General features: G+C 41.4%; 1 long non-coding RNA gene across 2 annotated transcripts in view; it reads left to right on the forward strand.

The window, feature by feature from the left end:
• LOC124722895 overlaps window positions 1-22,859 on the forward strand; it is a 102,693-nt gene that overhangs the window by 49,994 nt on the left and 29,840 nt on the right. The window contains exons 3-5 of one of the 2 annotated variants that reach the window (XR_007006460.1): window positions 4,268-4,517; window positions 4,594-4,712; window positions 15,195-15,392. This is a non-coding gene — a long non-coding RNA (uncharacterized LOC124722895). The remainder of the gene's footprint in view (window positions 1-4,267; window positions 4,518-4,593; window positions 4,713-15,194; window positions 15,393-22,859) is intronic. The other variant, XR_007006459.1, reaches the window with a different exon arrangement.

Consider the following 22,859-nt stretch of genomic DNA (forward strand, 5'->3'; position numbering starts at 1 on the left):
ACACACACACACACACACACACACACACAAATTACTTTCTTCAACGCAGACCTTCTCATTGCAGAGCCATCTCCTTATTTTTCACTTTCCTTTTGATTCATATTTGTCTATCCTGTTTTCCTGCGTACTGCACTGCCCAGTTCTTATGCATTTCTATTTAATCTACCAGTCTTGTAAATTCTCATAATCTCCAAGCTTAAGTCTCCACTTCAAGGGTCTTGAGCTTAGACCTCTCAAGCTAAAGATCCATGTCTAGACACACATTTGGAACAGTTCTACAGCTTGGTGTGCAGTTCCTTCTGTCCTACTGGAATTCAGGCCAGCTTTATTCAACGACTGGGATGTGTATGCAGCAGAGACATCTGAGCTGACTTTGTTTTCCTGTGACAAGACTGTTCAGAGTACTTCATTGCTCATGTCTCTCCTCACTATGAATGCTCCTCAAAGTTTGGATACTGAAGTAGTGGAGGATTATTCAGTGTGTGCTTTAGTTCCTGAAAGGTATTGTTTCATCTTTTGTCCCATTCTTATTCTACTCCTTTTTAGCCAGTTCATGAAGTGGCTTCCCAATTCTGCTAAACTTTGCTATGAATCTTCAGTAATATCTGACTAAATCTATGGATCCTTTTGGTTCTTGCACCATTCTCAACTGGTGGAAGAATTTCATTTCTTCCACCTTTACCATGTCTGGTGAGGTTCCTTTGCCTGCAGTGCAGTGGCCTAAAAGGATCACATCTTTCCTTAGGAACTCATATGTATCTGGTTGCAGCTCTGGTATTATGCTCTCGCAACCTGTCCAGAATTTCTTGGAGCTGCTCATTATGCTCCTGCAGTTTTCTACCATAGCACACTATATTGTCTAAATTGACAAAACATGTTATTCCTTGCTGGTTCTCGAGACTGTTTATGAGCTGCTAAAAATATTCTGGGGCTACTTTGTCCTGGTGGCATTATCTTGTACCTATAGTACTGGTAGTTTGAACTAAATTCTGTTTTCCGTCTGTCTTCTCATCTCTGAATATTTAACGGTATCCACTTGCAAGATAAAGTGTCGAGAAATACTTGATATCGAAGGTATTTGTTAGTGGAAATGCATGTATTGTGATACTGTTTAATTGCCTGTAGTCGACTAAGACTCGCCATTTCTGTTTGCCACAGACATCCGTACTTTTGAGAACAAATGGCAATGGGACACTCTGTGCACTTGTTTATGTAACATATTAACATGACTTCCTCTTTCCTCTGACATGTCATTACTTTAGTAGACTGCTACTAGTTTACTAGTTGGTGTATTTGCCACTAGCGTGACTTTTATCGAACTTTGCTGTCTGACAAATTCATTGAAATCATTATACACCTTCTGTTTCAAAATTTCACTAACGTCTTGGTATTTGCACCCTATGTACAATCTCCTGCGCTGGAACGACCATCCCTTTAACTATCTTGTAGTATGATACCGTCCACTTTTAATAACACTTATCTTTTCTTTTCTCTACCTGATCTGCCAATCAGAAACTCGATCATCTGTGAACTTAGAACCTTTGTTTCTATTGTTTTGTTAAGGGTACTTTCTGCTCTTGTATTCTCAAGTTTTCACGTGTATTATAACTTAACTTATTTTATGACATGCATGCCACACAGCTGTGTGTTACACATTTTATAAAAACTGAACAGCAGTTGGTAGTTATGATAAAAAAATTAACCTTCTGATTTTTTAACAAATTTCTACTGATTAATCCATTGTGTGGGATACCCAATTCAGACCCATATGCGTGGAATTTATGCCCTACTTTTCTGGCGCTTTGTACACTTAAGTGTACATTCTTGCCACACTTGTAGTACATATTGCTTCACTGGTCATACCTATCAGCTGAAGCCTCTCTGCTTCATTCATTTTAATGTTATTAACAGGAATACTTGTGTTCATTATCAAGCATAACTGTGCCCTGTGTTAAAATAAATAGTTTCAGTAGCTTCCTTAGTTCTGCACAATACCTCAGTATGTAGCATAGTCTATTACCCTGACGGTGGGCTTATTTAATGTGAAATTGCCAGACTTGGGGCTTTGTCACTTCTTAGTTTCTCTGGTTATTTCTCTTTCTGCTTGGCATTGGCGCCCTGCCTTTTGTCTGTGTATGCCACACACTTTTGTTGCAGCATATAACATGGTGCCCTTTTCACTTACATTTAAAATAAATGAGTGCTTTTGCATTTGTGCATATTCCAGTGTGTCCCAACAAGTTAGTTGTGACACCTTATTACTTTCAGACATTCATACTCTTTACAATTTCCCTTTTAGGTACCAGGTTTTATCTCTCTCACTCTGGCCCTACTGTCTACATCTGTGTGAATGTCACTATCACATTACTAGTGAATTTTTTACCTGTCATTATATGGATCCTAGTATCTTGAAACACTGTAGTTCTCTTGTACCCCTGTGTAAATTTACTACACAGCATTTCAACTTTTCTTGTGGATTTATACCTCTCTTGTACTGACAGTAGGGAACAATCTTAGTGCAACGCTAAGTTAAATGCCTTGGCCTGTTTTTATCTCATCAGCCTGATTTACTGTAGTTTGTGTGAGACCATTACTTAATGATTCTGTGAAACGTGCTATTCCCAAGGTGTCAACTAATTTGATATCCCCTTTCAAATTCTGTCGAGACATTGCTCTACTTACAGCTTCTCCGAAATCGTTCTGAATTTCGTAAATCTTCACTCACATTGTAGTTGGTTCTGCTTATCCTTGCCTAGCTCGAAATCTCTTGCATCCCTAGCAGTTGGTCACACTCTTACTTGTGTAATTGTCCTTGAGGACCTAGTAAACTTCATCACAGTTACCTGTCTTCTCTTGTATTTGGAACCTGACCTTGCCTCTCCGATAATTTTAGGGTTTATCTGCTGAAATAAAGTTCGTGTTCCTCCTCCTTCACTAAGTCAAATGCAAAATTTACATTTTCTAAACAGACTTTGAGATCCTTTTTATTACAGTCAAATGATTTGACTATAATGCACAGCACATACTATGCACTAATACTACAATTTGCTGATGAGCTTACTTCATTAGTTGTAGCCAGTCTGACAAAATAGAGTAGTATTATAACAGATCCAATTTTTTATTTTATCTCCTTGCTATGTTAAATGTGACAGTAGCGCTGTGATGTATGAGGCTTCGCTGCTGGGCAGTGGTCTCAGTGTAGGATATGCTGGCTGTCCTGTACCTCCTGTTCCATTTGTGTCCTTGGTTCGTCAGTCGCCACTGTCCAGGACTGGCTTGAACTCGTGACCGTCTGTCTGGCAGTCTTTACTGCTTGTTAACCTCTGCTCGGTGCCTGCCTGCAGCTATTCTGTTGCTGCTGCATCTGTCTAACAATCTTTTCTACCTCCATCTCAGGAATGTTGCATGTTGTCCTCATGTTAGTCATAATTGCAAACCTAGCAATTTCTATGCTGTAACACCTCACATGCTTCTCACAATTTGTATTTGACTAACATCCCTAGCTCGAGTAAACCTATTACCCTTCAAAATTTAACTATATGTGAAGAGGAATGAGAATGAGAGATGACTTGGATGAATGAAAACTCGAAAACTAAAATGTTACTTCAAAGTTCATTTCATGAAACCTCTTACAGGAGGAACATCTGCTCATACGGAACGTCATCTTCATTGGACTTCAAAGCCCTGGTGCATGGGTAGTAGCAACATTAATCTGCCTACCTGTCACATCTTCCAACCTCCAGACTATCTGTGAACTTACAAGCAAGACTCCTATATCTTCCCCAGCTTACCATTTCTTGACCTCGAGACTTTCCTGGATTGATGTTGGTGGCAGTGGTCTCTACTTTAACACTGCTTACTGAAGATGGCAGACTGACTCACGGTGCCACTGTCTCAGCTATGATTCCTCTGTGACTGCTCCAGACTGCTGCACTGGTTTCTCGTGAGGACCCTGTGTCCTCCATTTCTCTGGAGCTTTTTGTTAGACTCTCCCTGTTGAAGGTCTTTTCATTGCCTAACTGGCTATCCTTGTGTGGTGGTGTTACGGTGTTTCACAGAGGCTGAGTGGAGGGGGTAAAGGTGATTTTGCCTAAATGGTCTCAAGTTGTGTCTTGAGTACTTCATTGGCTTCTCATTATGCAGCATGTTCCCCACAATAAGCCCTCCCTTGTTACCTCTCACAACTCTTACTTTTTGTCTCATTTCATACCCACTTATTCCCTAACGACCTTCCTTTATTCATTGTGTCTCATTTCTTACCTTACAGGCCCCTTTGTTTGTTTGGTTTGGCCCAAACAGATGTCTGTCGCATCACTATTCACAGAATCTGTAGTGTCGTCAGCATCATCTTTATGAAGTGTTCCAGTAGTGTGGCAGTGGTAGCAAATGACCACATCTGAAGGACCATGATAGCACGTCATCCCTCCTGATTGTCAATGATACAGTTGCATATTTAATGCAACAGATAACCGTTCCTGAATGGAGAGGGGATCTGGTATTTGACTACTGTCTCATGTGTAAGTACCAGTTACTTTTCCTTCATGTATGTGCATGTATGCATATATACTTAATGAGTGTTATTTTTTCTTGTAGGATTGTTAAATGATGGCACAACTAGCCAGTTCTTGTTCTTTGCATTGCTATCAGAGGATCGGTGTCCTGTTAAGAGGCATATTAACATTCTTTACCATGATTGGCTGCACACTCTCAGGGTAAGTATAGTGTGCGCAGGTTTTTGTTTTTGTCCTTGTGTATGGTTTTTGTCCTTGTCTTTGTTGATGTGTCACGGTAGATGATTGCTGTGCTACAGTGCTAAAAGATGTGAATCCTATTGTTAAAATTAATCGGTCTTCTCATGTTTGCAGTACTACGAAACGAAGAAATAGTCAGGACTCGGTAGTTTGTAATATATCTAAGGTTTCCTAAAATGGAGACATCACATCATTAAACATTGTCACTCACCCTACTAGATGCTAATTTTTTCAGTCTTCATAGTGAAAGATTGAACAAAAAGTGTATTGCGGCAGTGTGTTTCAGTTACTCACCTAAGGTTGCCCAAATTAAGGGAAGTGCCGAAGTGCCGATTAGTGTTGAACTTCTTGAGACACTCAAAACAATAAAACATTGGGCCAAAGCTGTTGTATAATGTTGTGCTTTTGCTAAGAATATGAAACAAGAATAAAGAAGGCTTAAAACTGTGTGTCACAAACAATAATGAATTGTTCTCAAGAGATGTTTGACTGTTTTTTTATCCATTCCATGAGCACAGTGAATGCTGTTGAGGATTAATTTTTCATTCAAATGCCAAACAATTAAAAAAATTCAGATTACAGTATCAGTGTAGCTATCCAAATGACATTTACCAGAAAAAGATGACTTTCATAAGAAACAATTTCAGAAATAAAATGATTGCAAAAAGCAAAACGTGTGTAAAATTGTAGACATTTGGTCAAACTGCAAAAGGTTTTTTTGGATCGTGGCCCCTCAACAGGTAATCTAGAACATCAGCAAATTTTTTTTGGAGCTCATACCTATAATTTTGTGCAACAATGCTATATGAAATTCCTGGTGAATTAGGTTTGGACACCAAAGCTGTTGTTTCAACTGTAACTGCTAACCTCTTAATCTCAGAATATCTGCTGCAGCCAGCAACCTCCTGAATCTGCCCTACAGTATTCATCTCTTGGTCTCCCTTTACAATTTTCACACCCACACCCACACTCCACTCCAGTACTGAATTGATCACTTCCTTCAGTCAAGTTGTCCCCTCATGAACCAGGGACCTTGCCATCAGTGGGGAGTCTTGCATGCCTCTGCGATAGATATAGCCGTGCCGTAGGTGCAACCACAATGGAGGGGTATCTGATTGATGAGAGGACAGACAAACATGTGGGTCCTGAAGAGGGCAGCAGCCTTTTCAGTAGCTGCAGGGGCAACAGTCTGGATGATTGACTGATCTGGCCTTGTAAAATCAACCAAAACAGCCTTGCTGTGCTGGTATTGCGCAATGGCTGAAAGCAAGGGGAAACTAAAGCCGTAATTTTTCCCCGAGGGCCTGCAGGTTTCCTGTATGGTTTAATGATGATGGTGTCCTCTTGGGTAAAATATTCCGGAGGTAAAATAGTCTCCCATTCGGATCTCCGGGTGGGGACTACTCAGGAGGATGTTGTTATCGGGAGAAAGAAAACTGGCGTTCTACGGATCGGAGCGTGGAATGGCAGATCTCTTAATCGGGTAGGTAGGTTAGAAAATTTAAAGAGCAAGTCCAGTGACCAGTGTCCTGGTGGAGGCCGGAGTCCCTCCATTGCGGACCCAATGTGCGCAAGTGCTGGCCAGTTACATTGCACACATTCGTTGTTCTTCTGAGCATCTGAATTACAGTCTCCTTTTCCCACCCGCAACAGTTCATCTCGCGCATCGGTGGCCCAGGTCAGGGCTCATGACTAGTTTGCGTGTGATCCCTTCCCTCCGAACTGGAGTCCTTCCCTTTACCACCTCTACTTAAGGTCCATTCACACCTCCACGGTGTACACCTCGGCCGAAGCTTTGTCTGGACCTTTTGCATGGCCGTAAGAACTCCGTTAACCCTGCCGCTCTCCACTGTCACTTCCTCTAGATTCTTGATGTGTTCTGGTGCTCTGAAGTTGGTTACACTGACGGCTCGATGGCTGATGGTCACGCAGGCTTTGCGTATGTTCATGGAGGGCATATTGAAGAGCACTCCCTGTCAGATGGCTGCATTGTTTTCACTGCAGAGCTGGCAGCCATATCTAGTGCTCTTGAGCACGTCCGCTCATTCTCTGGTGAGTCACTTCTCCTCTGTACTGACTCCTTGAGCAGCCTATGAGCTATCGACCAGTGCTGCCCTCTTCATCCTTTGATAGTGTCTATTCAGGAGTCAATCTATGCCCTGGAACAATCCCATCATTCAGTGGTGTTTGTGTGGACCCCAGGACAGATCGGAATCCCAGGCAATGAACTTGCTGACAGGCTGGCCAAACAGGCTATGTGGAAATCGCTCCTGGAATTGGGCGTCTTTGAAACTGACCTTCATTCTGTCCTACACCACAAGGTTTTTCAGCTTTGGGGGACGGACTGGCATAACTGTATGCACAACAAACTGCGTGTCATTAAGGAGACTCTGAATGTGTGGAAGTGTTCCCTGTGGGCTTCTAGCAGGGAATCAGTTGTCCTTTGTCGGCTCCGCATCGGCCATACGTGGCTCACACATGATTACCTCCTCAGTCGTGGGGACCCACCTCAGTGTTGCTGCGGCTCCAAAATGACATTCGTCCACCTCTTGCCGGACTGCCCACTTTTAGCCGCTTTGTGGTGGATTTTTAACTTTCCCAGCACCCTACCTTCGGTGTTGGGCAACAATGCCTCAACAGTAGTCCAAGGAATAGAAAAGCAACTGGAATCACTCAATAGAGGAAAGTCCACTGGACCTGACGGGATACCAATTCGATTCTACACAGAGTACGCGAAAGAACTTGCCCCCCTTCTAACAGCCGTGTACCGCAAGTCTCTAGAGGAACGGAGGGTTCCAAATGATTGGAAAAGAGCACAGATAGTCCCAGTCTTCAAGAAGGGTCGTCGAGCAGATGCGCAGAACTATAGACCTATATCTCTTACGTCGATCTCTTGTAGAATTTTAGAACATGTTTTTTGCTCGCGTATCATGTCATTTCTGGAAACCCAGAATCTACTATGTAGGAATCAACATGGATTCCGGAAACAGCGATCGTGTGAGACCCAACTCGCCTTATTTGTTCACGAGACCCAGAAAATATTAGATACAGGCTCCCAGGTAGATGCTATTTTTCTTGACTTCCGGAAGGCGTTCGATACAGTTCCGCACTGTCGCCTGATAAACAAAGTAAGAGCCTACGGAATATCAGACCGGCTGTGTGGCTGGATTGAAGAGTTTTTAGCAAACAGAACACAGCATGTTGTTATCAATGGAGAGACGTCTACAGACGTTAAAGTAACCTCTGGCGTGCCACAGGGGAGTGTTATGGGACCATTGCTTTTCACAATATATATAAATGACTTAGTAGATAGTGTCGGAAGTTCCATGCGGCTTTTCGCGGATGATGCTGTAGTATACAGAGAAGTTGCTGCATTAGAAAATTGTAGCGAAATACAGGAAGATCTGCAGCGGATAGGCACTTGGTGCAGGGAGTGGCAACTGACCCTTAACATAGACAAAAGTAATGTATTGCGAATACATAGAAAGAAGGATCCTTTATTGTATGATTATATGATAGCGGAACAAACACTGGTAGCAGTTACTTCTGTAAAATATCTGGGAGTATGCGTACGGAACGATTTGAAGTGGAATGATCATATAAAACTAATTGTTGGTAAAGCGGGTACCAGGTTGAGATTCATTGGGAGAGTGCTTAGAAAATGTAGTCCATCAACAAAGGAGGTGGCTTACAAAACACTCGTTCGACCTATACTTGAGTATTGCTCATCAGTGTGGGATCCGTACCAGGTCGGGTTGACGGAGGAGATAGAGAAGATCCAAAGAAGAGCGGCGCGTTTCGTCACTGGGTTATTTGGTAACCGTGATAGCGTTACGGAGATGTTTAATAAACTCAAGTGGCAGACTCTGCGAGAGAGGCGCTCTGCATCGCGGTGTAGCTTGCTCGCCAGGTTTCGAGAGGGTGCGTTTCTGGATGAGGTATCGAATATATTGCTTCCCCCTACTTATACTTCCCGAGGAGATCACGAATGTAAAATTAGAGAGATTAGAGCGCGCACGGAGGCTTTCAGACAGTCGTTCTTCCCGCGAACCATACGCGACTGGAACAGGAAAGGGAGGTAATGACAGTGGCACGTAAAGTGCCCTCCGCCACACACCGTTGGGTGGCTTGCGGAGTATCAATGTAGAATGTAGTAGATGTAGTAGCTTTAGTTTTATATTTTATTCGCGAGGCTCGGTTTTATCATTTGCTCTGAGTTTTAGCACGTCCTTTGTCCCTCTGTGTCCTCCACCCTAGGACTTACAGGGTGCAGGTTTTAATGTGTTGCAGAGTGGCTGGCTTCTCCTTTTTTATTCTCATGGTCAGCCAGCCGTGGTAATCTGCTTTCTTGTTTTTAATCTCTCCTCCCTGTTTCTTGCGTCTCTGTGGTTTTCTGGTCCTGTTTTGTCCATTGTAGTGTTGTCCTGTCATTCTTCTGGTTCTTCCTTTATCCTTTTATTGTGCCGTACGTCGTCTTTGTTTTCTGCTTTGCCTTTGGTAATTACTCTACTGGGATCAAGGGACCGATTACCTCGCAGTTTGGTCCCCCCCCCCCCCCCCCCCCCCCCCATTTTAAACCAACCAAATGTCTTAAATTTCAACCAGTAACTAATATGGATCATCTCTGACTGCTACAATTTTTTGTCTCGTTATATTTCACACACCCCTCCAGAGTGAAATGGACTGTCCTGTGTATCTTTCTATTGGTTGACAAGCTATACGTGTCGGAACTCTTGCACTGTTACTATTCTTTTTTTCTTGTTTATGGCCCTTGAGAGGTCTCATATGTATCCTAGTATTTGCATATCATCGCCCCGTTGAGTGTACCATTTCTCCGTGGCAGGAAACCTAGACCGTCTATGGAATTTGTTTTACATAAGACAGATGCGGATGTTCAAGAACATTTCAGTGAATCCTCAGATGAAGACTTTCACCACAGTGATGGTAACCTTGATTTCGAGATCTTTAGTGATCACGACACTTAATTCAGAGAAGGAAACAGAAAGTGGTGGTGGTGGTGGTGGTGGTGGTGGTGAAGCTTATTTCTTCAGTAAGAATTGATGTTTTCGCTGGAGAAAACAGCAGCCGCCAACTAACATAAGAACACAACAACACATCGTCGTCTTGCAGCTTCCTGGACTGCGACAAATGGCAAAAAGTCTCGGAGAAAACGCTGCTGTTTAGGAAGTATGGAAACTTTCCTTTACACAAGGTATTCTAGATGAAATCGTTCAATGAACAAATCTGAAAATATAGAAACTTAAAGCACAGTACACAAATGATCGCTTATCCTACCTACAAGATGCTGATGTCATAGAGTTGAAGGCAATAATTGGTCTATTGGTGTATTCAGCCATTATCAAATCATGAAACAAATGGGTTTACAGCTTGTTTGCAACCTATGGGACAGGCAGAGCTGTTTTCAGATGCACTGTTAGTAAAGAAAGATTTGTGTTTTATTACCAACAGTATGATTTAACAACCTAAATTGGGAGGTGGGAAGAAAGTTGACAAGTCAGCAGCAATTTCACAAATCTTTCTGCGTTTCACTGAAAACAGTCAACTTTTATGCTCTGTAGGTGCAACAGTGTGTGTCAGTGAAGTGCTTGTACCTTTCTGTGGAAGGTGTGGGTTTAGAATGTATATGCCAAACAAATTGGCAAAATATTACTTGAAAATTCAGTGGTTGACCGATGATCATACAAATTTCTTGTATAATACATACATTTATTCCAGAAAAGCCAGCAATGGTCACACCTTTTCAAACTATCAGAAAGGTCACAGTGTTCCCACACAAGCTGCTCCTTGATTGGTGAAATCTATTGAAAATAAAAGGAGAAAAATTACTTGTGACAGCTGGTATTAATCAGGAATCTAGTCAATGAATTTTCCGCAAGAAGACCTCACATACTTTGGCACACTCAAAAGAAATAAACCAGAGAAAGCACAGCAGTTTCTACCTAATAAGAAATGAGGTGTGAAGACAACTGTGTATGGTTCTACACAGGACATTACACTGGTTTCCTTCATGCCCAAGAAGTCAAAAACTGCAATACTGATCTCTATGTACCATGCCCTTCATGTTAGTTGATGTTACTTGTAATGTTACTTCTTATGTGGTATGTCAAGCATATCTAAAGGCAGAAGTAATGACAAGATTGATCTTCATGAAGACTCTAGCAAGAGATCCTGCTGAGCCTTTTACTATAGGACGCTTGCCATGAGGGTTGAGTGACACCAGCAGAAGAATACTTCACATACGAGATGAGCCGCAGACACAGAAAGAACAGTTAGGAAAATGAAAAGCATGAACCTTGTGACCTTCTCATCTGGAGTGGAAAAAAAGATATTCCTGTCAACAGTGTCATGTTCTGATTTGTTTGGAGTGTTCTAGGAAGATCTGTGAGAAATGCATACAAGTCGAAAGTGATTAAAATGTGATTCAGGACCTCTTAAGACTACATAATTAGTTTGTATTTGTTCTTTTAAAAGTCTTTGTTGAATTATGATGTGCAGTGACTGTCTACTTTTGGTACGATGAGCAAGAAACTCAAAACTGAATTTGCATCCAATTTCTCATAAATGAAGTGTTTCCCCAGTTACTTATTTTGTGAATCTGAAATATAGTTTCTCTGATGATGCTTTGTGAGTGAAAAGAGAGCCAACTATCTACTGTTATTTTCGTAACACACAAATTAAAAATATACTGCAATTTTGCTGTATTTCATTTGTCTAAATGTTTAAAATCCTGCATTATTTAAAAACATTAAAATTTCCACAGAGTCAACTTGTTAGAAGTGCAATGAATGACAAGAAGTCATATATATATATATATATATATACTGGTTTTATATATAAAAAATAAAAAGGTGGCCTGAGAGACCCCTCGATAGTGTGTGCCTGACAACGTCCCTAGTAGTTAAGGTCTTCACAATTATATAATCAATCTGAAACCTTCTAATACCTCCAGGTCTCTTCCATGCATACAGCCTTCTTCCATGATTCTTAACTCAAGTGTTAGTGATGAATAAATTATGCTCTGTGCAAAATTCTGCCAAATTGCTTCTTCTTTCATGCCTTTCCCCCAGTCCATATTCATCTACTATTTTTACTTCTCTTCCTTTTCCTACAATTGAATTCCAGTTCCCCCATTAGAATTAAATTTTTGTCCCCCTTAACTATCTGAATAATTTTTTATGCTGTGATACATTTCTTCAATCTTTTCATCTGTGGAGCTAGTTGGCATATAAACTTTGTACTATTGTGGTAGGTGAGAGCTTCGTATATGTCTTGGCTATGACAATACATTAGCTATGCTGTTCATAGTAGCTTAGCCACATTCCTATTTCCTTTTTCATTATTAAATCCACTTCCACATCACCCCTATTTGATGTAGTTATAACCCTGTATTTACTTGATCAGAAGTCCTGTTCCTCTGATCACTAAACTTCATTAATTCCCACTACATCTAACATCAACCTATGAGTTTCCATTTCTAAATTTTCTAACCTACCTGCCTGATTCAGGGATCTGACATTCCACGCTTCAATCCATAGAATGTCAATTTTGTTTCACCTGATGACATCGTCATGAGTAGTCTCCACACTGAGGTCCAGATAGGGGACTGTTTTACCTCTGGACTATCTTACGTCTGGAATGTTTTACTGAAGACAGCACCATTGCCTTTCAACCAAACAATAGAGCTGCAGACCTTCATCATATAATTATAGGATTTAGGCTTCTTTTGGCCACTCTGGAGTGTCAGTAACTGAAAGAGAATTTTCTTTCCCCACATAAGGCATCTACAGCTGTTACGGAAGTCATTGTACAATCCTGTTGTTAGCTTTCCATATTTTGACAACATTATTAACATTGGTATATTCCTGAGAATATTCATTTACTGTTCGTTGAGGCAGAGGCCCAAGTTTACTGGTTGCTGCTTCAAGCAAGCGAGCAAATACTGTGGGTAGTAATTTCCCAGACAGAGTTAGAAAATATTGTGATCTATGCATGTGTAACTTTATTTGTGTTGTGCCTTTGTAGAGAGTTTTTTTTTTTTTCCAAGAGCTCTCTTGTAGACAGGCTGATACTGACGTCCCTGAAAGGGAAAGCAAGATAAATTGAAATACGTTGTATGGAGGGTGAAAAAAATAAAGCAAAAATTTTTAAAGTAATCTGTGATAATTAACCTGTTTGGTCAGTGGTAATAATAAAATTTGTATTGAAAGTAGATATTAATTTCAATGTCTGTGTTGGAAAAAATCTCCGCAAATGCTAAGGTTTGTTGTTTAGTCGCAGTCTATTTTGTTTGAAATAAATTTTGTAACTTTTCATTTACACATCCGTGCTTACATTTGAACTTCTTGACCCATTTTTCAGAGGCTTTAAATTCAAAATCTGCAAACTGCCCTGCTGCTACTGCTGCCAAGGCCCGTTTTTAAGAATCCCATGTAGTCACTTGTTGATAGGTTTCTCTAGCTTCCACAAAAGACCATACGTCCAAAAATAATCAATGATTGCATACTTACTAAACTTATTCCTATGGTTTTTTTTTATTTCTTCTTACCATTTGGATGTATATTCTTAATCAGCTGCATTTTTATTTATTTTTTTTTTTATTTATTTTTTCTTCGATGTTTGTGGGTTCCATTTAGTATTACGAGCTTTTGAAATATTTAAAACTTTTGTTTTATAATCCAAAGAGATTTTTTCCCCCATCTGGTTCATATTCATCGATCGAACGGGCAATTGTCAAATTTCTTCAAAAGGCCCCTTCATTTTCGTAGATGAGTCCATCATCAATAACACACTTTTTTTTTCCCCCCTTTGCCAGTATGTCCATAGTAAATGTATAAATTTTCCTCAACTATCAACATTGCCTCACAGGAAAATGGAAGTTGACAGTTCTGGTGCAATGAAATTATCAGTCAGCAAGCCTATGTAATGAACAACTCTCTCTCTCTCTCTCTCTCTCTCTCTCTCTCTCTCTCTCTCTCTGTGTGTGTGTGTGTGTGTGTGTGTGTGTGTGTGTGTGTGTGTGTGAACAGTAACTTCAATTTTTCACTGTGTAATGATTCTTGAGTTATTTAATCTCCAGCTTTTGGTACTCCTGGTTTGCTTATTGACAGACATATTCACTTAAATGGTCTTAAACAATATACACTCTCCAACCTCACAAATATTCCAGGGAGAATGGTCACGTGTATGGAGTTTATTCAATACAACCAGTTAAAATGCAGAATATGGCAACACAGTGTTACCTGTAAGTACTACTATGTTTTGGAAATTTTGAAACATCTGCCTATCAACAGCAGATCAATAGTTACTCTTCCATGGAATAAACATGTTAATGAAAGTTCTAATGAACAACTGGGACCTATTCACATATGATGAGTTTCAGAAAAGACTTTTTAATGACGGTAGTACTGTATTAATATTTACCTCATCCAAAAAAACAAGAATTTACTATGACTTAACAATTTTAAAATAGAATATTATTTTTAACTTGTGTCATTAGATCTAACAAAGAGTTGCATCATATATAAAAAAAATTTATTAATGATTTAAGTTATAGTAGTTTTGGTTATTCGTTTTATTTAAAAATCCTTGTAATTATCGCTAAAGAAGGAAAAAAATTCGTAAGCTGAGATTGAACCTGCATCAGCAGATTAAAAATCGAGGCTGCTGCCAGTGAGCTATTTTTACACAAGTTCAGTTTCATTAAACTAGTATGTAAAGTTTGGGTAAAACTTTGAAACCTTTTTTCTGGGACTTGGCTGGCCAGTGCATTTTACTACCACTACTACTACTACTACTACTACAACAGTAGCACACCCTTCAGGTAAACTAAAAGCCAACCAAGCCTCATTCCAAGTACGAGTTGCAAATCACTAGTGTTGTTTCAACAACAAATTTTACTAAAATGAAGCAACTTTTTTCTGCTGCTGCAAGGTGGCAGGAGATATGCCTCCCTAACAATTCTTGATTAACAGTGTGTGTACTACATCTGACGAATTGATGTTTCCTTTTTACTGCTAGTTCATACTTCATTAATTTTTCCAACAGCGTACTGCAATTTTGCAATTTCAGTCTGCGCCACACATATGAAACTCGTGCAGTTCACCTCTTAGTAAAACCTTAAAAGTACTACTGAGAGTCAAGGTTGGCCACCATTGATGTTTAACAATCCTAGGCATATGTCTAAACTATTCTTACCACAGGTGTGTCTCATTCCAAAAATTTTACATATTGCTTTCATTTTTGTTGGTGAGAAATTCTTCATTACACACTTACACACACAAAATGGCTTGAATCAAGTATATTTTGCTTGTAAGTATTTACTATGTTTCTGCAGTATTGTACACATTCAGATAATATCAGGTAGAATTGTCGTGAAATTCAGTTGTGTATTCTGTAAGTTTATTGAATGAACCCTGTCTGTAGGTTGACGTCTGGTAACCTAAATACAGCCAAAGCAAGCTGTGGGTAGCAACCCTAGAGAGAAACATTGAGAGCTGCCCAACACTGTGTTCTGCTGCTGGAGTAGTTGAAACACGGCAATATCCTGGAAATGGATTGGCAACCTTGTCATCAATCACTCGCTTCCTAGACCAGAGCTGAATTATCCTTCTACATTCATAGGTATTCTATTGTAATTTTGAACAATTCCTATGTAAAAAGTAATAACGAGCCACAAAATTTAATTTTTGGGCTGCAAGAGGGTAGTTTGATGCATAAATTAAAATTTCTCTAGTCTTTTGCTTTTTGACCAATGTGCCATACTTTGTGCTACTAGAGCCGTGAGAGAATGTTCATCTCGTCAGTGCCTTGCTAGCTGTATGGTATAGTGCTTGTTCGCTGATGTGGATGCAATTGTAGCCATCCAGCTGAATCTCACTGGAAAAGCAGTGTGTAAAGTCAGTTGTTTCGTCCTTCAATGCGGTTGGAAACAATCAGAACTGAATATTAAGAAAGCCACTGAGAGTTTGTACTGCAGTTTTTTTGCAGACTGAAAAAGCAGTTTTTGAAAATAGTGTCAAACTGTTACTTTATTGTTGTTGTAGTTGGTGTTATTATTATTATTATTATTATTATTTGTTCAAAAGAGCTTTTCTATTGCTATTTTTAAATGGTGATGGACAAATTGTTTGCCACAGTGAATGGACAAATTGTTTGCCACAGTGAATATTTGCGTTTACTTTAAATATTCATTTAATCTGTAGCTTCATAAACCAACTGCCTAAATGAAAGGTGGTACATAGTTTCAGAATGTACAGAATTCTTAATTTGCAATCATGGATGGTACAAATTGATAAGAATAAAAGGAATTTAAAAACTATCAACAGAATGATAATGAAGTGTCAGAGGTCACAACACCAACGTGCCAGCGAGTTCACTTGTACAACTCGTCATTATTATGGACACACAAAATTATCACTGCCATTCCTCCCTCCCCGTATTGTGTACTGCAGCTCTCTTGGTACTTCAGCTTGATCTGCTGACCGGCTCTTTTGTGGGTTGGGTGTTGTGGTGGTGATGACTGTTGACTGTGGCACTGGTATGGCCATCAGCTGTGGGTTGATGAAACATGACTCATTGGCACTGGACTTAATGTGGTGTGGTGTATGTCAGTGGGGTGTCTGTGGTTGTTGCAGGTGAAGTCCATGCCAGTTTGATATTCACAGTTTATACTTTCAGTGACATTCTATTTGTAACTAACTATTACCTCAGGGACCTTTGTTCAACAGTACATTAATGAAATTTAAGATTCCTTTCTTTTTTTAACTATGTTTTTTTTCGAAAACTACAAATCTTATGTTAGCTAATGAAGCCTTTGGGCTCAGGGGATTGTATGTACATTTATTTATAATATCTTTTTTTCCGTGTTTTATGTAATAACTTTGGGAGCCCATTTTTATATCTGATTGTAAAGAAGTTAATTATTGGGTAAATTTCATTTGTAGTTGGCAAATATCTCACATTTTGCAGTGTTTGGTCATGGAGATTCCATTTCAAAATTATATTCAAAAATATGTATGATTATTTTTATAAATGTTGTTTATATTCTGAATCATGTTCCTTCGGTAAAAGTCAACCCACATGTACAGAAGAAATATGTAAATTTGTTAGTTTTGGAAAGACATAGACATTAATGCCATAAAATGTAATGCTGCTACTTTGCACCAAAGAGTTGCGCTTTCATTGTATAGTTTTTAATGTAACAGTGTCTTCATCTTTTGAAGAGAACAGTCTAGTCGTCACAGTGTTATGGAATGGAGATAAGTCTTCGGCCTGATTACTGTGAACTCATTGTGTAACAAGAGGTCAATTTTACCTAATTCTGCAGCTAATAATGATGATACAGGGAGCTGTAAGAGAATGCAGTAGTCTCGTCAGTTTTAAATCAGTGTTTGTGTAACTGTGACTCACATTAGCCAAGCTCTTAAAGTTGAAAACGTGAAGTTGATTGTTAAAAATGTTGACTCTGGAAATATAGCAGGATAATATTTACCTGTGAATTAATATCTTTGTTGATACTTCACAAATCTGGACCTCAAGAATCATACTCTTAGGATACAAGACGGGCTGAGCAGAAAGATACTTTGAAAAATGAAGATGAGTATCAAAACTGCTTTCAGTTAATGTAGCAACCAGTAATGAAATTGCTAGTCAACAGTATTGTTCCCCATCGCATTCTGGATAGCATTTACGTATCAAATGGCTCAGAGCACTATGGGACTTAACATCTGAGGTCATCAGTCCCCTAGAACTCAGAACTACTTAAACTTAACTAACCTAAGGACATCACACACATCCATGCCCAAGGCAGGATTCGAACCTGTGACCATAGCGATCGCGCAGTTCCAGACTGAAGCACCAAGAACCGCTTGGCCACACCGGCCGGCATTTACGTATCAGATAGAGCTGATAAAGAAATGTGAATACCTGGTTTACATCATAAAACATATATTTATGTTGTTTGGACAAAGGGAATGAAATGGTACTGTTAGACATTGTGTGATATCTCTGTGATATGAACATCTCTGCTCAACACCGAAAAAGGACCAGTGTACAGTTGCTATAGGGTTTGATCTTCGTGTTCAAACACCTGATAGTCCTCGTGGTGGGAAGGGGGTGGGAAACATATATTGGTGCAGTGATGCTGCTGTGGAAGTTCCTCTGTATCTGGAAGGGATGCTAACAGTAAATAGTTTGCCAGAATCCATAGAGGTTCACCATAAATCATTTCTGCTACAAACACCCTAATGTCCGGTTTGCTTGCCATTCAAAGGCCTAACGATACTGAGGGTGGCATGTTAGTGATGTTTTAGAGTTTATGTACCAACGCTCTACTGCATCATTACTGGCAGGATCATAGCTGTCTGTGTTGTCATTGGTTACCACATGGTATTGTTACCTCCTGGAACAGCGATCAGTTGTAACATAGAGGTGGCACCCAAAGTGTGCAATTCACACACGCGTAAACATTTTTATCGTAGTTTCAGCTGATGGGTTATCAGTGCTGCCTCTGCTTACCTTGTACATCTGTGTATGGCTGTGAATATGTATTTGTATCCATCAGACTGTGGAAGAGGGCCTACTGGTTGATGTGTTTGTGACTAAATCTGGCTGGTATACCTTGGAAGTTACCGATCTCAACGTGCACATTATGGCCCACTTTACTTTGTAGGCATGGAGTGGAGGAACATGTCCACTCAAGTGTGCCTTTCTTTGTGGCAGTCCACTTGAAATGGTCCACAAGTAATCTGAATATAGTGTTGGCTTCATAATGAGATATGCAATGGAAACTGTGGAAGGTTATCTATTGGAACTTGTCTGAAATGTATGGTCATGGTTGGTCTTCAGAAACGTTTCACCACAGCTTCAACTTCGATTCAGGTACAGGTCTTTCTTAAAGTTTTAGTCCTTTAGATGAGTCATTTAAAAGTAGTTGGAAGTCAATTAAAAGTAGTTGTAAGTGAGGGTCCATGCTTTGTTCCACACTAGAGTTCTCTGTAGTCCACAATCTGACACCTAACAAATACAGGAAAAGTAATCAGGTATTAAATTTTGTGCCCCTTTTATGTGGGAGTTGTCGTTGTCTTTCATAAAGTGGCTTACAAATTAAAATGTTAAAATGTATCAGAACTGTCTTTGTGAACTGTCATTTTTGAATGCAGAGATAATGGGTGTCTGATCCAAAAAAAAAAAAAAAATCGGTGGACTTTCCATTTGCGGAAGGAAATATCTTACAGTCTTGTATATTGCCAGCAGTCTCCTGTGAGTGCATCCATGTGTGGTATCTGGTCTTCCGCCATTGCAGGAAGATGTCGCTACAAAATTTACCATTCACAAAAAGCCTATTCTTAGTGATTTGTGATTTTTCACAAAGTTTTCTGCCAGTGTGTAGATGTTATAAGCTGGAACAGTATAGCCTAAGAATGTGACCCCCCGCCCTGCAGGTCCAGGGGTTAGAATAGGCCCGAGTTATTCCTGCCTGTAGTAAGAGGCTACTAAAAGGAGTCCCACATGTTGGCCTTTATGTAATGGTCATGTGTAGTGTTTGACCTCCATTTTTCAAAATTTTCCCGAAGAGTGAGCCAATTGGGCAAGGACGCCTTACATGGTGCATCGTGTCCATGCGCTGAGACCTATCGCATCCTTCATCGACTTGGATCTGCACTTCTGCTCATTCTCCAACTGTTGGGTGAGGTCACCCTCCTGGGTGCATATTTTTCCATCAACTGTGCAGTATCATTTTCTACGCTGACAATGATCATAGACTTGCTTGCTTGGTTGCACCTGATATCCAGCATGGTAGCAAGTCCGTTGTGGTGGGGCCGCCATGTACCCTGTTGGTTACAGCCCCCTAACCACACAGGGATCGCTCTGCTGACGCCTGTGCCACTAACTCCCCATGTATGCTGAGAAGTAGATGCCCCTCACCCTGGGGCATCAGGACTCCCAGCAATAACCAACCTGCCAGGCGGCCTTTACTGAGGCTGGGTGGTGCCCGTGGGAGGGCCCTTGGTTGAAGTGGGTGGCATCAGGGTGGATGACACGCGATGAAGTGTAGTACATCGTCTCTTGCTGGTGGTCAAACACCAGCAGTCTCTAAGCGTTCCTGGGCTCAATTCAATGCACAGTAGTATGACCGCTAATCGTTCCCCTCCCTGGCCTCATCGAGGGAGGAACGTCAGGCTAAGGATGGCAGTGGCTTTTATTTGCCCTGGTACCTTCTATCTTAGAGAGCCGATGGGGAATCTTTCATGATGATGAAGTGTCAGTTTTTTCTTGAGCATTTAGAGGACAAGTTTGGGGAGGTGGAGGGCTTGTCCAAAATGACATCTGGGTCAGTCTTGATCAAAACAGCATTCTCTGCCCAGTCACAGGTGTTACTTGCTTATGACAAGCTGGGGGATGTTTCTGTAACCATCACACCCCATAAGGGCTTAAATATGGTCCAGGGTATCATATTTCACAGGGACCTTCTTTTGCAGTCTGACGATGAGCTGCATGCCAATTTACAGAGGCGAGGTGTACATTTTGTTCGGCGTGTCCACTGGGGTCCAAGGGATAATCAGGTGGCCACTGATGCCTTCATCTTGGCCTTCAAGGGTGATACATTACCTGAGATGGTCAAGGTGATGGTCTACTGCTGTGATGTGAAGCCCTATATCCCTCCCCCAATGCGGTGCTTTAAATGTTGGAAGTCCGGCCATATGTCTTCCCCCTGCACTTCCAGCATCACATGTCGACATTATGGATGCCCATCACATCCCAATACTCCATGTGCTCCACCTCCCATCTGTGTCAACTGCACAGAGCACCATTTGCCTTGCTTGCTTGACTGCAGTATTGTCCAGAAATCAAGGAAAACCATGGAGTAAAAGACGCTGGATGATTGACCTACACTGAGGCTGTGAGGAAATTTGAATGCCGACATCGTGCATGTATGACGTCGTCTTACGCCACCGCTACAACAGTTCTAGCCCCATCAGTTCCACCAACCCTAGTCACATCTCACAGCTGGAAGACTACACCTGCCACCTTGATGGTGGAGGACACTTCCCTCCATGTTGCTCCTGCACCACCTACTTAGGGAGCAACACCCCCCCTCCCCATCCCCCCAACTATCGGGGATATCAGACCCCATTTCTGCACTGGAGCAGTGTAAGTCTTCTTTGGCTCCTCTTGCTAGGAAGGGGTCACTTGGGTCACTCCCTTCCCAGGTTTCTGCTAGTGGAAAAGTGACACCTGCCAGTGGCTGAAGAGCCCAAAAGCAACCGGTCATAGGGCTTCACGCTTGTCCCCAGTCATGGAGACTGAGCCAGTGAAGTCCTCTCAGCCAGGGAAACCCAAGGAGCAGTGAGAGAAAGCCATAAAGAAGATCCCCAAGACCAAGAAAACTGTGGTGGCACCCACACCACTGCTACCTACAAGCTCTGCGTCTGCGTCTGCGTCTGCGAATGAGGTGGAGATTCTGGCATCTGCTGAGGACCTAGATCTCACTGGACCCTCAGACACAAGGGATATAGACTGCTCAGGCAGTAAGTTTGTGGCAGCAGGTGACCCTGAGACATAAACTGCCTCATTGAATGTTCCATGCCTTCCCAGTCTCACGATCACGTCATTCTCTAGTGGAATTCGGCAGTTTCTTCCACAACCTGGCTGAGCTACGGCAACTGTAAAGCTTTACACGTGCTGTCTGCATTGCCGTGTAGGAAACCTGGTTCCCGGCAGTGTGGACCCCTGCCCTCCACAGCTATAAGGGATATTACAGGAACCGTAGCAATTACAATGAGTGTCAGGTGGAGTTGGCGTTTATGTCCTAAACTCAGTCTGTAGTGAAACTGTGCCCCTTCAAACCCCTCTTGAAGCAGTGGCTGTCAGAATAAGGACGACACAAGAAATAACTGTCAGCAGTGTATATCTTCCTCCAGATGGTGCAGTACCCCTGAATGTATTAGCTGCACTGATTGATCAACTCCCTAAACCTTCCCTACTTTTGGGAGATGTTAATGCCCATAACCCCTTGTGAGGTTGCATCGTGCTTACTGGCTGAGGCAGAGATGTCGAAACTTTACTGTCTTAGTTCGACCTCTGCCTCTTAAATACTGGGGCTGCCACACATTTCAGTGTGGCTCATGGTAGTTACTTGGCCATTGATTTATCAGTTTGCAGCCCAGGACTTCTGCCATCTATCCACTGGAGGGAACATGATGACCTGTGTGGTAGTGACCACTTCCCCATCTTTGTGTCACTGCCCCGGTGTCAGGCCCACGGACGCCTGCTCAGATGGGCTTTAACAAGGCGGACTAGGAAACTTTCACCTCTGCTGTCATTGTTGAATATCCCCCATGTGGGAACATCGATGTGATGGTTGAGCAGGTGACTACAACAATCCTTTCTGTGGCAAAAATGCAGTCCCTCGCTCCTTAGGGTGCCCCCGTGAAGGCAGTCCCTTGGTGATCGCCGGAAGTTGCTGAAGCAATTAAGAAGCGTCATTGAGCTCTACAGCAGCATAAGCGGCACCTTTCCCTGGAGCACCTCATAGCCTTCAAATGGCTGCGTGCACGCATCCGCCAACTTAACAAATGATGGAAGCAGGAGTGTTGGCAGAGATAAGTCTCGACCATTGGGTGCCATACATGACCTTCCCAAGCCTGGGCAAGGAACAAACATGTTCTCGGGTACCAGACCCCAACAGGTGCTCGCGGTGTTACCATAAATGGTGTGTTACCTTTCCATTGGAACTACTGACGGCCGTGGGAGAGCCAGTCCTGACAAAACTCTACCATCTGGTGAGCAAGATGTATGAAACAGGCGAAATACCCTCAGACTTCAAGAAGAATATAATAATTCCAATCCCAAAGAAAGCAGGTGTTGACAGATGTGAAAATTACCGAACTATCAGCTTAATAAGTCACAGCTGCAAAATACTAACACGAATTCTTTACAGACGAATGGAAAAACTAGTAGAAGCCAACCTCGGGGAAGATCAGTTTGGATTCCGTAGAAACACTGGAACACGTGAGGCAATACTGACCTTAAGACTTATCTTAGAAGAAAGATTAAGGAAAGGCAAACCTACGTTTCTAGCATTTG

This window comes from Schistocerca piceifrons, chromosome X (assembly GCF_021461385.2).
Source record: "Schistocerca piceifrons isolate TAMUIC-IGC-003096 chromosome X, iqSchPice1.1, whole genome shotgun sequence".
NCBI lineage: Eukaryota > Metazoa > Arthropoda > Insecta > Orthoptera > Acrididae > Schistocerca > Schistocerca piceifrons.